At 40.9% G+C, this 13,391-nt stretch overlaps 1 protein-coding gene and 1 long non-coding RNA gene across 3 annotated transcripts in view; both read right to left on the bottom strand.

The window, feature by feature from the left end:
- Positions 1 to 13,391, bottom strand: part of SLC5A5 (solute carrier family 5 member 5) — a 305,199-nt gene that overhangs the window by 131,512 nt on the left and 160,296 nt on the right. The gene's annotated exons all lie outside the window — the stretch shown is intronic.
- On the bottom strand, positions 3,703 to 12,157 carry LOC137513218 (uncharacterized). The gene is made up of 3 exons (XR_011020523.1): positions 12,102 to 12,157; positions 4,065 to 4,148; positions 3,703 to 3,911 (listed from the first exon to the last, which is right to left on the bottom strand). It is a non-coding gene; the product is annotated as an uncharacterized lncRNA (long non-coding RNA).

The following is a 13,391-nucleotide window of genomic DNA, read 5'->3' as shown; positions in this document are numbered from 1 at the left end:
AGGTTCCTGGGTTTTAGGCTGGCTGATATGTGTCAATAGCTTATTAAAAGGTACTTCATATAGTTATTGATGAGCCTCTTGTCAGTCAGTAAGGTAGCTAGTCACAGCATGGCACAAAGCACAAAGACACAGCCAGTAGCCAACTGAGTAAGCAAATAGTGAATACATATAAAATACATATAAAATCCAAGGTCCTGTCTTGAACTAGTTCTCCCACCTTTCCTTCTGTTGGTGTTAAACTAATGCAATAACACATCACAATTATTGTCTAGTGTCCCCAAGCCTATTCCTTAATTAATGTAAAAGCATAAATACCAAGTGTAAAGCAGGAGACAATCCAGGGTTATACATGGAAGATTAGATGTTTATGATATCCAAGGGCTTGACAAGGTCAGGCAGGTCAGGGTACACGATCAGGCGTAGTCCAGGCAGCAATAAAAAGATTTGGGGTTGGCTTGCGCACTTGTCCATGCCACACCGGCCTGATGAGGAAGCTGGCTGTTCCATTTTACGGCTGGAAGAGCCAGATGCATTGCTGGAGTGCTGTCTTGATGAGTGTATTACATGACATTTGTTCGGAAGCCAAAAGCCTCATCCCCAACAAAAACATGTGAATGAGGGTGAAGTTGTTGTTGGCTATGATCTAAGGAACTGCAAATCAAAACTTCCATCTTCTATTTTCAGAAAAAAAATAATATGGCTGAGCACATTGGAATCACTTGGACTTCCATAAGTTTCAACATCAATATTGTCAAATCTGTTGATGGCATCAGTCATACCAATAATACAACTAAATATATTTTTTCCCTTGAATTAAAATACCTCTCTTCAGTTTCTGGTGGCAACACAAGTTTAAAAAGAGTTTGCCTTCAATTATGCCTCCACTGCTAGAGAAGTTGCATCTTGTCCAAAACATGTCGGCAATATCCTCCCACACATTCAAAGTCAGGTATAGGCATATGTATTGCCCTTAGCTTTCTCCATATGAGGCTGCCATATGAGGCTGCAGGTATCTCTCAATATGAGTGAAAGGGTCTTGCTAAAATGGAATGGAAGTATTTGATTGTCCTGTTTAAGAGATAACTGGACATTGGACAAGTGAAAGAAGTATAAATGCAGTGAAAGTACAAGTACTCCAATATACTGTCCTTGCTGAATCTGGGCTTTAGGGTAAGAAGGTAAATATTTTAACATTTATTAAAACATACTGTATACCACTGCAGATAACCCAGTTTTTTAAAATATCAAATTTGTGGGCTAAAAGTTGGAGTATCGCACTATCCTTGGGTGAGCCCCCCATAGAGAATGCATGTTGGTTGCATATTGGAGATCATAGCTTCCTGTCCCTGCCCCAACTCCAGTCCAATCCTCTCCCCAGCAGCTTTGTATTTGCCACTAGAGCTCTAAGCTACAAGTAACTCACCGATAGAGCCCCAGTCTTACAGTCAAGTGACCATAGTAGGCCTGGAGCTCTAGCAGTGAGTACAGAGCTGCCGTGAACCAGGGATAAAGCAAGGACAGGTAGTGATCTTCCAGTTTGCTCCCAGTATGCGCAAAGGCCTAAGGCCACACATTGGGGGGTCAGCCTATCAGCAGGAATTTCACCGTTTTTGGGGCTCAAAAGTAGGGGGTGGGCTTATCTGTGGATCAGCGTATCCTCGAGTACATACAGTAATTTATATATGAGGATATTAATGAGGTCTGACAATCTCTACCTCTCTCATTCTGCTGTTCAGATTGTAAAACTATACCAACTGTAATTTGATTAAAGAAAACACACACACATTAAACCTTCATGTTTAAAGAGTAACTGTCAGGCTGCAAAAGCTAATTTAAACCTCTATTCTCCTGTGTTAAACAGTTTAGAAGGAAGCCAAAAAGGCAATACTGAAGTTAAAAATCTCTCATGGTGGCCATACATGGTACAATTTTTTCATACAATCTTACCAGTTCTATGTAGAATAAGGGTAAATTCAGTGAATATACTGAAAGGATAATTTAGGCTGTTCCCTTATATTGCATAGAAATGGTAAGATTGTATGAAAAAATTGTACCATGTATGGCCACCATTACTGTGATGTGTGCTGAACAGCAAGGCTGTTATTCCCAAGCTCTGTAAGGAGGCCAGCAGGACTCATAACAGATACTGCAAAGCATTCTGGGGCTGCTTCTCCCCAGTGTACTACCTTGGGTCATCCCCTTCATTTCCCTATCACGCCCTGAGCCTACAGGCTCATGTTATAGCAGATTCTAACAGCAGCAGCCTAAACTCACAGCACTGAAAAATTACAGGGCACATGTTCCGTTAGAGTATACTGCATGAGTCCGCTATTGTTCCTAGCCACATGGCTAATTAATATTCACTGCACAGTAGTGTTGTCCATTAGGATCTTTTTTTGTGAGTCGAATCATCAGGAAGCAGGGAGGATATGGCATCACAATTGGCTTCATAGAAGACAGACAAACATGGAACCTGCCATGGGCTGTCAGGAGCATCATTCTCTGCAAATACTATATAAAAATTCTGTGAAATCCAAATGTGGACAGTGAAATGCATATGTAATGTAAGTAGAGCCAATATTTAGCTACTGATATATGTGTTTTTTTTCTCTGAGACCCTATACCTAACAGCTCCTCTTTAAGAATAAACTAAATCTCTTGTAACAAGAACTCAGACTGTAGTCAATATTGTACCACATTTGATTTAAAAGTCATCTAGTTTGTTTTTTTTACCCAAATCATGTTGGCTATTACTATTAAAAAACCTCAACATGTGAACTCACAAGGAATATAAAAAACAAGATACAGATGTTACGTATAATTTGCATAAACTGCCACAAGCCTGAATAGAGGAAAAGGAGATGACCACAGTTTGCAGGAATACTAACACAGACACCAGGTGCAATAAAGTGTTTATTACAAAACCAGATTGTGCACACAAAAAACAAATGCAAATTAAATTCAACCATATGCACTGCACACTATATACAGAGAATCACCCACAAACCAGGACATGCAGTGAATACACACTCAAGCAATACCCTGACTAACTACAGTATCTAACTATTTACAAGGCAATATACAGGAGATATATACAAACATATACAACATACAGATATATATATAAGTAGCATGGCATTTAGGGAGCAGGCCATAGCAGAGTGAGGACAGAATACCAGGGCCAGCAACAGATTAGCAGATATCAGCAAGTTACAAAAGGATCAGACGACTAGCAGAGTTAGGACAGGCTAACAGGTTCAGCAACAGTTAAGCAGGTACAGGGCCAAGGAACAAGTGTACAGGAATGTGCAGACAACTTAAGCCTGGAAGCTATAAAGTTCTGGCAGTAAAGGACAGCACAGATATATAGCAAAATGGGGAAATGGCAAGGGGGGGGGGGGGGGGGATATACAAGTCCTAACCAACACAGCCTGTAGACAGGAGAAGTGTTCTCCCCCAATACAAGCTAGGACCTGATTCCCGGCTCTATATTACTACATCATTTAATAGTTAAACAGTATATTCCATAGCGCCAGAAGTCAATAATCAACAAGCTACAAACCCACATGATGATTGTGCAATACATAGAGGGAAAGTGCCCATGAATACATAAGAGAAATGTAAACAGTGTGGCGAGTAATTATGTGCATGTGTGTCTTTGTGTTGAGCGGGACACTCACCAAACTGACATCAATGGGTAAATAGGAGTCAGTGCACCGCTGCACAATAGAATGAGTAATAAACACCAAATAGTTACCAAACTGGGGTTGATGATGTGGGGACTGTGTAGGTCAGCAGAGAGGATGGGAGTGCCAAGGCTTCTTATGTGGTGTCAGAAGTAGGACCATATTACTAGTACATTATTTTATTTTCTGGGTATGAGAAATTCGGAGATGTTCTTTATAGAACCACTATAAAAAACAAAACAAAACAAAAACAGTAACATGACATTTACCATACAAATGCATTTATACACATACATTTATCTCATAGTACTTGTACTGTAAATTAATTTCTTCCTATGTAGTTGTCAATACAGAAGGTATTATAATAGAAAAGATTACCTGACAGCCATGAATCTCATCTTTGGACTAGTTCATATCCTCATGGTGGATTGTCAAGGTTGTCTTTATTTTCAAAAACACTCCCTGCAAAACAGTGGGACAGTTCAGAAGCCAGGATACAGTACATGCTTCTAGAAAGGACATTCAACATCTTCTATAGTTCGAAGTTGAGGAGTGCTGTCTAGAAGCATAAAAGGAAACCTTACACAAAAGGAGGCGGCGCACATTTAAGACAAGCTGCTCAGGGCTTTTCAAGGCCAGTCCCAATGCCCTGTATTAATGGAGATTCAATAGTGATGCCAGCGCTAAATAAAGGTAAAGATCCTGCATGTTCACAACTAAAACAATACTCACAATACCTGCTGCTGTGATATTCACATGATAAGTAATGTGAAGAGTTTACTCACGGCCAGCAGGAATACTCAGTGAGGAGCCTGGATTAGTCTGGATCAGTGCGGAAAAGACCAATCACATGAACAAAGTTCGCTTCTGCCTGTTAGTTCCAAACACGGCAACCGGATATGACGTATGGGCCATCGGCTAAAGCTTCCTGGACGCGAGGGGCGAGAGAATACAAAAACCAATAGTGCAGACTGCGCCCATAGTTGAAAGACTGCGCAATACACATGTACACTTACTGGAAAGCTTGTTGTTTAATAGCACATCAAGGTTAATACAATTCCCAATCCGGATTTTGGCTGTTGCCTTCATCAGGGGATAATACATACAATGACAATCTTTCTTTTTTATATACAAATAGCTCCTCCCCTTCCTATACTCTATTAATAGCCGATAGTACGGAGTGGGGGAGTGGACAAACCACTCTAATAGCGAGGAGAACGCCAGCGCATACCACTAAGGCTGCATCTGAAATGACCACCAGCTGAGTGTGCAGCACCTAAATAGATATTCTGCACACTTTGCATTCAATTCAGATGCAAATCATATGCAAATCTGCTACTACTTATCATGCAAACGGGAAACTCAGGAGGAGGGTCTGGGAGCAGCTAACCTAATAGTAACATAGTTACAAAGTTAAGAAAAGGTGGGGGGAAAGGCTGCGCATCCCTAAACACATGTTGCAATGGAATGGTTAATCGCACAGGCATACACCGCCTCTATCAGACTGAAAAATGCGTGCCCTGCATCCAAGACAAATGCTAACATTTATTAAGCTAGGAGGAACTTTAGCTTCCGATATGGTTTGCATGCAAAGTAATAAATGTTAGCATTTGTCTTGGATGCAGGGCATGCATTTTTCAGTCTGATAGAGGCGGTGTATGCCTGTGCGATTAACCATTCGATTGCAACATGTGTTTAGGGATGCGCAGCCTTTCCCCCCATCTTTTCTTAACTTTGTAACTATGTAACTATTAGGTTAGCTGCTCCCAGCCCCTCCTCCTGAGTTTCCCGTTTGCATTATAAGTAGTAGCAGATTTGCATATGATTTGCATCTGAATTGAATGCAAAGTGTGCAGAAAATCCATTTAGGTGCTGCACACTGAGCTGGTGGTCATTTCAGATGCAGCCTTAGTGGTATGCGCTGGCGTTCTCCTCGCTGTTCAACAAAATGTAAGTTACGCATTTTTTTTTGCTTAGCTGCTCCCAAGGTTTTAAATTTAGGTTAGGTCACTTTCCCGGAGGTTTGCCTCACCATGGTGCAAGTGACTAGTATAATATAGTTTGCATGCAAACCATATTGGAAGCTAAAGTTCCTCCTAGCTTAATAAATGTTAGAATTTATCTTGGATGCAGGGCATGCATTTTTTAGTCTGATAGAGGCGGTGTATGCCTGTGCGATTAACCATTCGATTGCAACATGTGTTTAGGGATGCGCAGCCTTTCCCCCCATCTTTTCTTAACTTTGTAACTATGTAACTATTAGGTTAGCTGCTCCCAGCCCTTCCTCCTGAGTTTCCCGTTTGCATGATAAGTAGTAGCAGATTTGCATATGATTTGCATCTGAATTGAATGCAAAGTGTGCAGAAAATCCATTTAGGTGCTGCACACTGAGCTGGCGGTCATTTCCGATGCAGCCTTAGTGGTATGCGCTGGCGTTCTCCTCGCTGTTCAACAAAATGTAAGTTACGCATTTTTTTGCTTAGCTGCTCCCAATGTTTTAAATTTAGGTTAGGTCACTTGCCCGGAGGTTTGCCTCACCGTGGTGCAAGTGTCTAGTATAATATACTTTGCATGCAAACCATATTGGAAGCTAAAGTTCCTCCTAGCTTAATAAATGTTAGCATTTGTCTTGGATGCAGGGCATGCATTTTTCAGTCTGAAAGAGGCGGTGTATGCCTGTGTAATTAACCATTCGATTGCAACATGTGTTTAGGGATGCTCAGCCTTTCCCCCCACCTTTTCTTAACTTTGTAACTATGTAACTATTAGGTTAGCTGCTCCCAGCCCCTCCTCCTGAGTTTCCCGTTTGCATGATAAGTAGTAGCAGATTTGCATATGATTTGCATCTTAATTGAATGCAAAGTGTGCAGAATATCTATTTAGGTGCTGCACACTAAGCTGGTGGTCATTTCAGATGCAGCCTTAGAGGTATGCGCTGGCATTCTCCTCGTTGTTCAACAAAATGTAAGTTACACAATTTTTTTTTTGCTTAGCTGCTCCCAAGGTTTTAAATTTAGGTTAGGTCACTTGCCTGGAGGTTTGCCTCACCGTGGCGCAAGTGTCTAGTATAATATACTTTGCATGCAAACCATATTGGAAGCTAAAGTTCCTCCTAGCTTAATAAATGTTAGCATTTGTCTTGGATGCAGGGCATGCATTTTTCAGTCTGATAGAGGCGGTGTATGCCTGTGTAATTAACCATTCGATTGCAACATGTGTTTAGGGATGCGCAGCCTTTCCCCCCACCTTTTCTTAAACCACTCTAATAGCATACAAATATGTAAAATGAATACAAAATGATGTAAAATAAATACAAAATTATGCAAGAAGGTTAAGATACCAAATCAATATGATGAAAAATGTGATCTCCCATTTATTACCACTTTCTCAAGGAATCGCCATACAGTTAAACATTATTTCTAAGAATTGGGGCATCTTGCGTAAAGATCCGGTTATTGGTCCACAGCTTCCTAAGAAACCCTGCATTATCGATAGGAGGCCCCCCAATATGAGCAATAAGTTAATTACTAAATGTGTGTGAATTAACAGACCATTAATGTTCCCCTTTTTGAAAGGTTTTTATCCGTGTAAACAAAGGAAGCTCTGTAAAATATGTCAATATGGTGGTACTAGGGTCACTAATTTTGTGTCCCATGCGAATGGGAAGTCATTTGAGATTGCACAAATTGACTTAAACTGTTTTATTAGGGATGAATGAGGCTTGTTTTAGAATATTAACCACTTAAGCCTAACTAGACGAAAATTCTTGTCCTGTTAGGCTGCGCGCGCTCCAGCGGGGCCCCCGTGCGCGCTCCCGCCGCTGGCCGCGTTAGCCAAGCGATCAATGAAAGGGATTATAGATCCCTTTCACTGATCGGACCCCCCCCCCCCCCCCCCCGGAGAAAAGCCGACAGCGTCTCTTCAGAGACTTTTCTGAGCTCAAAAAGTTCCTGGTCTTCATTCTTCCTGGGAGCGAGATCGATCGCTCCCAGGACTTTTTGACTGTGGCCATCTTGTAGCCAAATAGTAAAACTACACCCAAAAGCACTTTACATTATATAAATGCATTTTTTAACATTTAAAATTAGCTGTTTACCTCCAACAAAAAAAAATACCCAAATAAAAGTTTTAATAAAAAAAAAAAATTACAATAATAATAATAAAATAAAAATATTAATAGTTACCTAAGGGTCTGAACTTTTTAAATATGCATGTCAAAGGAGTATATCAATATAATTTATTAAATTATGGGCTTTTAAATCGTGATGGATGCAAATTGAAAAAATGCACCTTTATTTCTGTAACGATCGGTGTCAGCCAGAACAGATTTTCTGATTATTGGTGATCTGCAGTGTCACCAATAATACAGATGTTATACCTGATTATGTGGTGATCTGCAGAATCACCAATAACACAAGTATAGCAAGACACACAGGATACAAAGATGTAAGATGGTGTTTGGTGCAACAGTAAATAAAAATGGAGATACCCACTGTCCAGAGGAGCTGGTGAAGGGGCTATCTCTAATCAACACAGTAATCAGTATTCCAGCAAGCTGGAGACTCAGAGGAGTAATGATAGGTTCACCCGAGGAGCGGGTGATGCACAGTAAGACAATGTAGCGAGATCACTCGAGGAGCGATTGATTCAGACTGTACTGCAACAGGTGATCCCCTGAGGGGCAGGAGATGCAGACAGCATTTAATGATAGCTAGTCACCTGAGGAGCAGGTGATTAAGACTGTACTGCAGCTATCAACCTGAGGAGCAGGGGATTCAGACTATACTGCAGCTATCTACCTGAGGAGCAGGTGATTCAGACTATACTGCAGCTATCAACCTAAGGAGCAGGTGATTCAGACTATACTGCAGCTATCAACCTGAGGAGCAGGTGATTTCTAAACTGAGAGCCCCTCACCAGGACTAGCTCCCTGGTGAGGGCAGAAGAGTCAGACAAGCAGGTTCGGCAACACACAGGCAGATACGGTACAAAGGCGGAAGACAGAATCAGAGCGAGGGATAGCCAAGTCAGCAACTGGATCAGATAGGCAAAGGCACAGAATCACAAGACAGAAGAATAGTCAAGGCTAGCAGAGGGTCATAACAAATAATACAATTCAGTTAGTACTTTAAGCTATCAACAGAATCTGTCTAAGTGTGGATACCCAGCTCCTGCTGGTTCTAGGCACACTTTCGGATCTGACTATGGGTCTGAGTGCTAACACGTAGCATATGCAACAGCAGACGAGGAACAAATGACAGGCCTGTTCTATATATACTGGGAGCGCTCCTAAGCACCGCCCCAGTCACTCAGCCAATCAGGATCAGTGCTGGAGTCAGCTGACCGGCTGATCAGCTGACTCCCCTTCTGCTTGCATAAAGATCCATTCTGTGCGCTCGCGCTCACGCGTAAACCTCAGTCTATGTGCTACTGAAGGAGCAGGCAAAGTTCCACCATGCGACCATGCGGCGAAAGCCGCTGGCTGAGATGCGGAGACAGCCGCCATGCCGGCGCTGCGGTGGCTTCCTCCTCATTCCCCACAATCCCAGGCATAATTCCATCATTTATCCGCGCGGCGGAAGCCGCGCGGCGGAAAATAAAATATCTGCGTCATACATTGTGATAGGGACATAATTTAAATGGTGTAATAAGTGGGACAAATTGGCAAATAAAGCACATGGGTTTTAATTATGGTAGCATGTATTAATTTCAAACTATAATGACCAAAAGCTGAGAAATAATGATTTTTTTCCATTTATTTCTTAATATTCCTGTTAAAATTGATTTAGAATAAATTAATTCTCAGCAAAATATATCACCCACAGAAAGCCTAATTGGTGGTGGAAAAAACAAGATCTAGATCAATTCATTGTGATGAGTAGTGATAAAGTTATTGGCAAATGAATGGGAGGTGAAAGTTGATCAGATGCAAAAAAGTCTCAACCCTGTGGGCTTAAGTGGTTAATGATGTAATTTGTCCTTGTTCTCAATATGCTGTGAATTTTTATATTGGTTCAGATAACTGTATGTGAAGGTCTAATTTACTTATTATTTTCATATTGTATCTTTTTATAACTGCATAATTTTGTATTTATTGTATAACTTTGCATAATTTTTTATTTATTTTACATAATTTTGTATTAATTTTACATAGTATTTGTACGCTATTAGAGTGGTTTGTACACTCCCCCCCCCCCTCCATACTGTCGGCTATTGAGCATAGGAAGGGGAGGAGCTATTGGTATATAAAAAGGAAAGATTGTCATTGTATGTATTATCCCCTGATGAAGGCAACAGCCAAAATCCGGATTGGGAATTGTATTAACCTTGATGTGCTATTAAACAACAAGCTTTCCAGTAAGTGTACATGTGTATTGCGCAGTCTTTCAACTATGGGCGCAGTCTGCACTATTGGTTCTTGTGTTCTCTCGCCCCTCGCGTCCAGGAAGCTTTAGCCGACGGCCCTTGGAGCGCAGCGTGGAGCGCAGAAGGATTGACGTTATATCTGGTTGCCGTGTTTGAAACTAACAGACGGCAGCAAACTTTCTTTACGTGCGTGGTCTCTTCTGCGCTGATCCAGACTTATCCAGGCTCCTCACTCAGTATTCCTGCTGGCCGTGAGTAAACTGTTCACATTACTTATCATGTGGATATATAGCAGGTATTGTGACTATTGTTTCGTTGTGAACATGCAGGATCTTTAGTTTTATTTAGCGCTGGGCTCTTCCATCACTATTGATAAAAGGAAACCTTGCATATCCCTCATGAGGAGATATACTGTACTAGTCACAAACCTGTTGATAAGAGATGCAGAGATGTCACATTAATAATACTTACTATAAGTGACAGCTACATCAGGAATATGTCATATACAGTACAAATTGCTCTAGGACAACCGTACCTCTTATACTGTATGTACACATGCAATCTACATTTTACACATTTTCCTCGTAGTGGTCCTGTAATAACAAAATTCTAACAAAACTAGATTTGCTTTAAAAACACACACACACACGCACGCGCACACACATGCACGCACGCACGCGCACACACACACACCTGGAGTACATGATTGACCCTGCTAACCTGGACTGAAATTTGCAGAATTATCTGGTGTCAGTTGGGAAAAGTTTGTTTTTGGCACAATGTGACAACAACCTAGTGAGCAACGCATATAGAAATTTGAAGTGTATTGATTGCTATTTGTTCTAAATGTTATGTTCCTGTATGGCAATAAGATGAAATTCTTTGTAATAAATGTTTTGGAAGTTCATAAAGTTGTTTGTGCGTTTATTACACTCACTGACATTATTGTATTCTTACTACTGTGCAAATAATTTCACAACAGTCATAAAAATATTATCATTTAAACACAATATAACAATATAGAATACACTCGGAAACAATACATATTTATTGTTATTTATCTTTTGTTATGACTGTGGGACAATAATCAACATGCTCTTGTTTTACTAGGAAAGAGTAATATTACTAGAGAGAGGCCAAAAGAATGGTGTGGCGTAACATTATGCAATATACAGTATACTGTGTATATACAGTATATACCACACTCTGTGCGGACCAGATCCACCACAAATGGAAAATCAAGCTTTAGGCTATATCTGTAGTGGGGCATTGCAGTGCAGCATTTTGGATGCATTGAAATGCAGAATGTCACACTGCAATGTGACGTTCAGTGTATGCAGTGCATTACCACTAAACAGGCATATTAACCATTAAAGTGAAGCATACTTTTTATTGACTGCATACTTCACTGCATGTAATGTAACAAATGGATAATGTGTGGTAATGACCTTTCCATTATGTTGGGTTTCTGCAATTACAGGGATCACAACCCACACTGTGAACCTAGCCTTACATTATACAACATTCTGCTCTGGACAAAACGCATGTGATTCTAATAAGTGTGTTCCCTGTATTTAAGCCACGCAAGCAGCGGATTTCACCAAGCCCTGTGCACACAGTACAGATTGCCTTTCACTGAAGCGGTCACCCTCTTTTCAGACAGTCAGATAATGAATGTCTCCTGAAAGCGGAGTAGGCAGTCTAGGGACAATCAAAAACCTTTTAACCTTTGTCTAATACCTTATTTGGCTGTCCACATGCAGTCATTGGAACAATTGTGAGTGCAGACAGAGTTTTTTTCTAAGGGCCCAGCCTCTGCTCTGCACTATGCTGTGCTTATTTGCCAGATACTGCCCTCTAATTGCTTTCTAATTGCCGCTGCAATTGAAGCCTGCGGTTCACATTGCCGCATGCAAGAACCGGCCTTGATCATGATTTGGAGTTCATGACCAACAGCATTAATTGCATGTTATACATTAAATAATTTAATAAAATATTACACACATTAAATTTAGAATGAATAAATGTCTCTGGGGAGAAAGTACTCACCTGAAACCAGTGTCCTGTTCTTGAGGGCATAACATATCCCCAGCAATGGATCAAATCTAAAGATGTGAAGACAAAACAGGTAATAATAATAAAAAATACATATAGATGTTACATTAAAAATGTATACAACAGCATGATAGTTTAATTTAAAAAATACATTTACTCACAGTGGAATTAGATATCTGGGTCTACTTGAGGATCATCTCCAGATGATGTCACAAGTCTTCTTATAGGAAGATAAGCTTTCACTTGCTAGGCCTCTCTCCTGCAATGGGATAAACCCAAAAACTGTGCGACTGCATGGAGTTCTCCTCCTCCGCATACTTAATATTAACATAGCCAACATTCCTCCTAACAAAATCTCCTCAATATCCCCCAAAAATGATCACAGTACAAAAACACCACCTCTCCTTCCACAACTACTTTTTACTGGGCTGGTTCAGACAGGTGTATGAACCAGCAGCCTGGTGTCTCAGTCAAATGCTATGGAACATAGTGCAAAGCGGCTGTCAACCTCCGCACTTGACTTGTGTCTCTCTCCCTCAGTGTGTTTTATGCCTCAGTGTTACTCTTTTTAAACCTGCAAGAATAATGTTTGTTTGTTTTTTCTACTGGAGGTGCCCTGTTGCCCTCCCAGATTTCTTGAACATAGTATACTATGAAACTAAAAAGTTGTTCCCAAGTAACAATCATTAATAGCAGCATAAATCTAGTGTGTATATTACGTCAGCAATATCCCAAGCCAAAAAACATAGGCAACCATATATATATATATGGGTCTTAAAGAGACTCAGAAGCCTCGAAAATTACCTGTTTTTATTAGCCAGTCCTTTTCAGCATTAATGGCATAGTTAAAACGCTGCATTCCCGTGGCTAAATGAAGCCTTTATCACCCCAAAATCTCATGGCAAAATTCCACGACTTACAAAATCATGGATTTTGTTGCCCCAGGGAGGCAGAGCTTTGGGCAGTAGCTCTGCCTCCAGTCGTTCAATCCCCGCGAATCTCCGCCTCTCCCCGCCCCTCTCAGTGAAAGAAGACTGAGAGAGGCAAGAGGAGGCGGCGACCCGCGGGGATTGACGCAAATAGAGGCAGAGCTACTGCACAAAGCTCTGCCTCTAACAGGAAGGAGCCCCACAATTTGCCCCAGGGATTTTGGGGTGATTAAGGCCTTATTTAGCCGCAGGAATGCAGCGTTTTATCTATGCCATTAATGCTGAAAAGGACTGGCTAATAAAAACAGGTAATTTTCAAGGCTTCAGTCTCTTTTTAAAGGCTGCATTATGTGAT

Source organism: Hyperolius riggenbachi, chromosome 1 (assembly GCF_040937935.1).
Source record: "Hyperolius riggenbachi isolate aHypRig1 chromosome 1, aHypRig1.pri, whole genome shotgun sequence".
NCBI classification, from domain to species: Eukaryota; Metazoa; Chordata; class Amphibia; order Anura; family Hyperoliidae; genus Hyperolius; species Hyperolius riggenbachi.
This window is presented reverse-complemented; position numbering and strand designations above follow the sequence as displayed.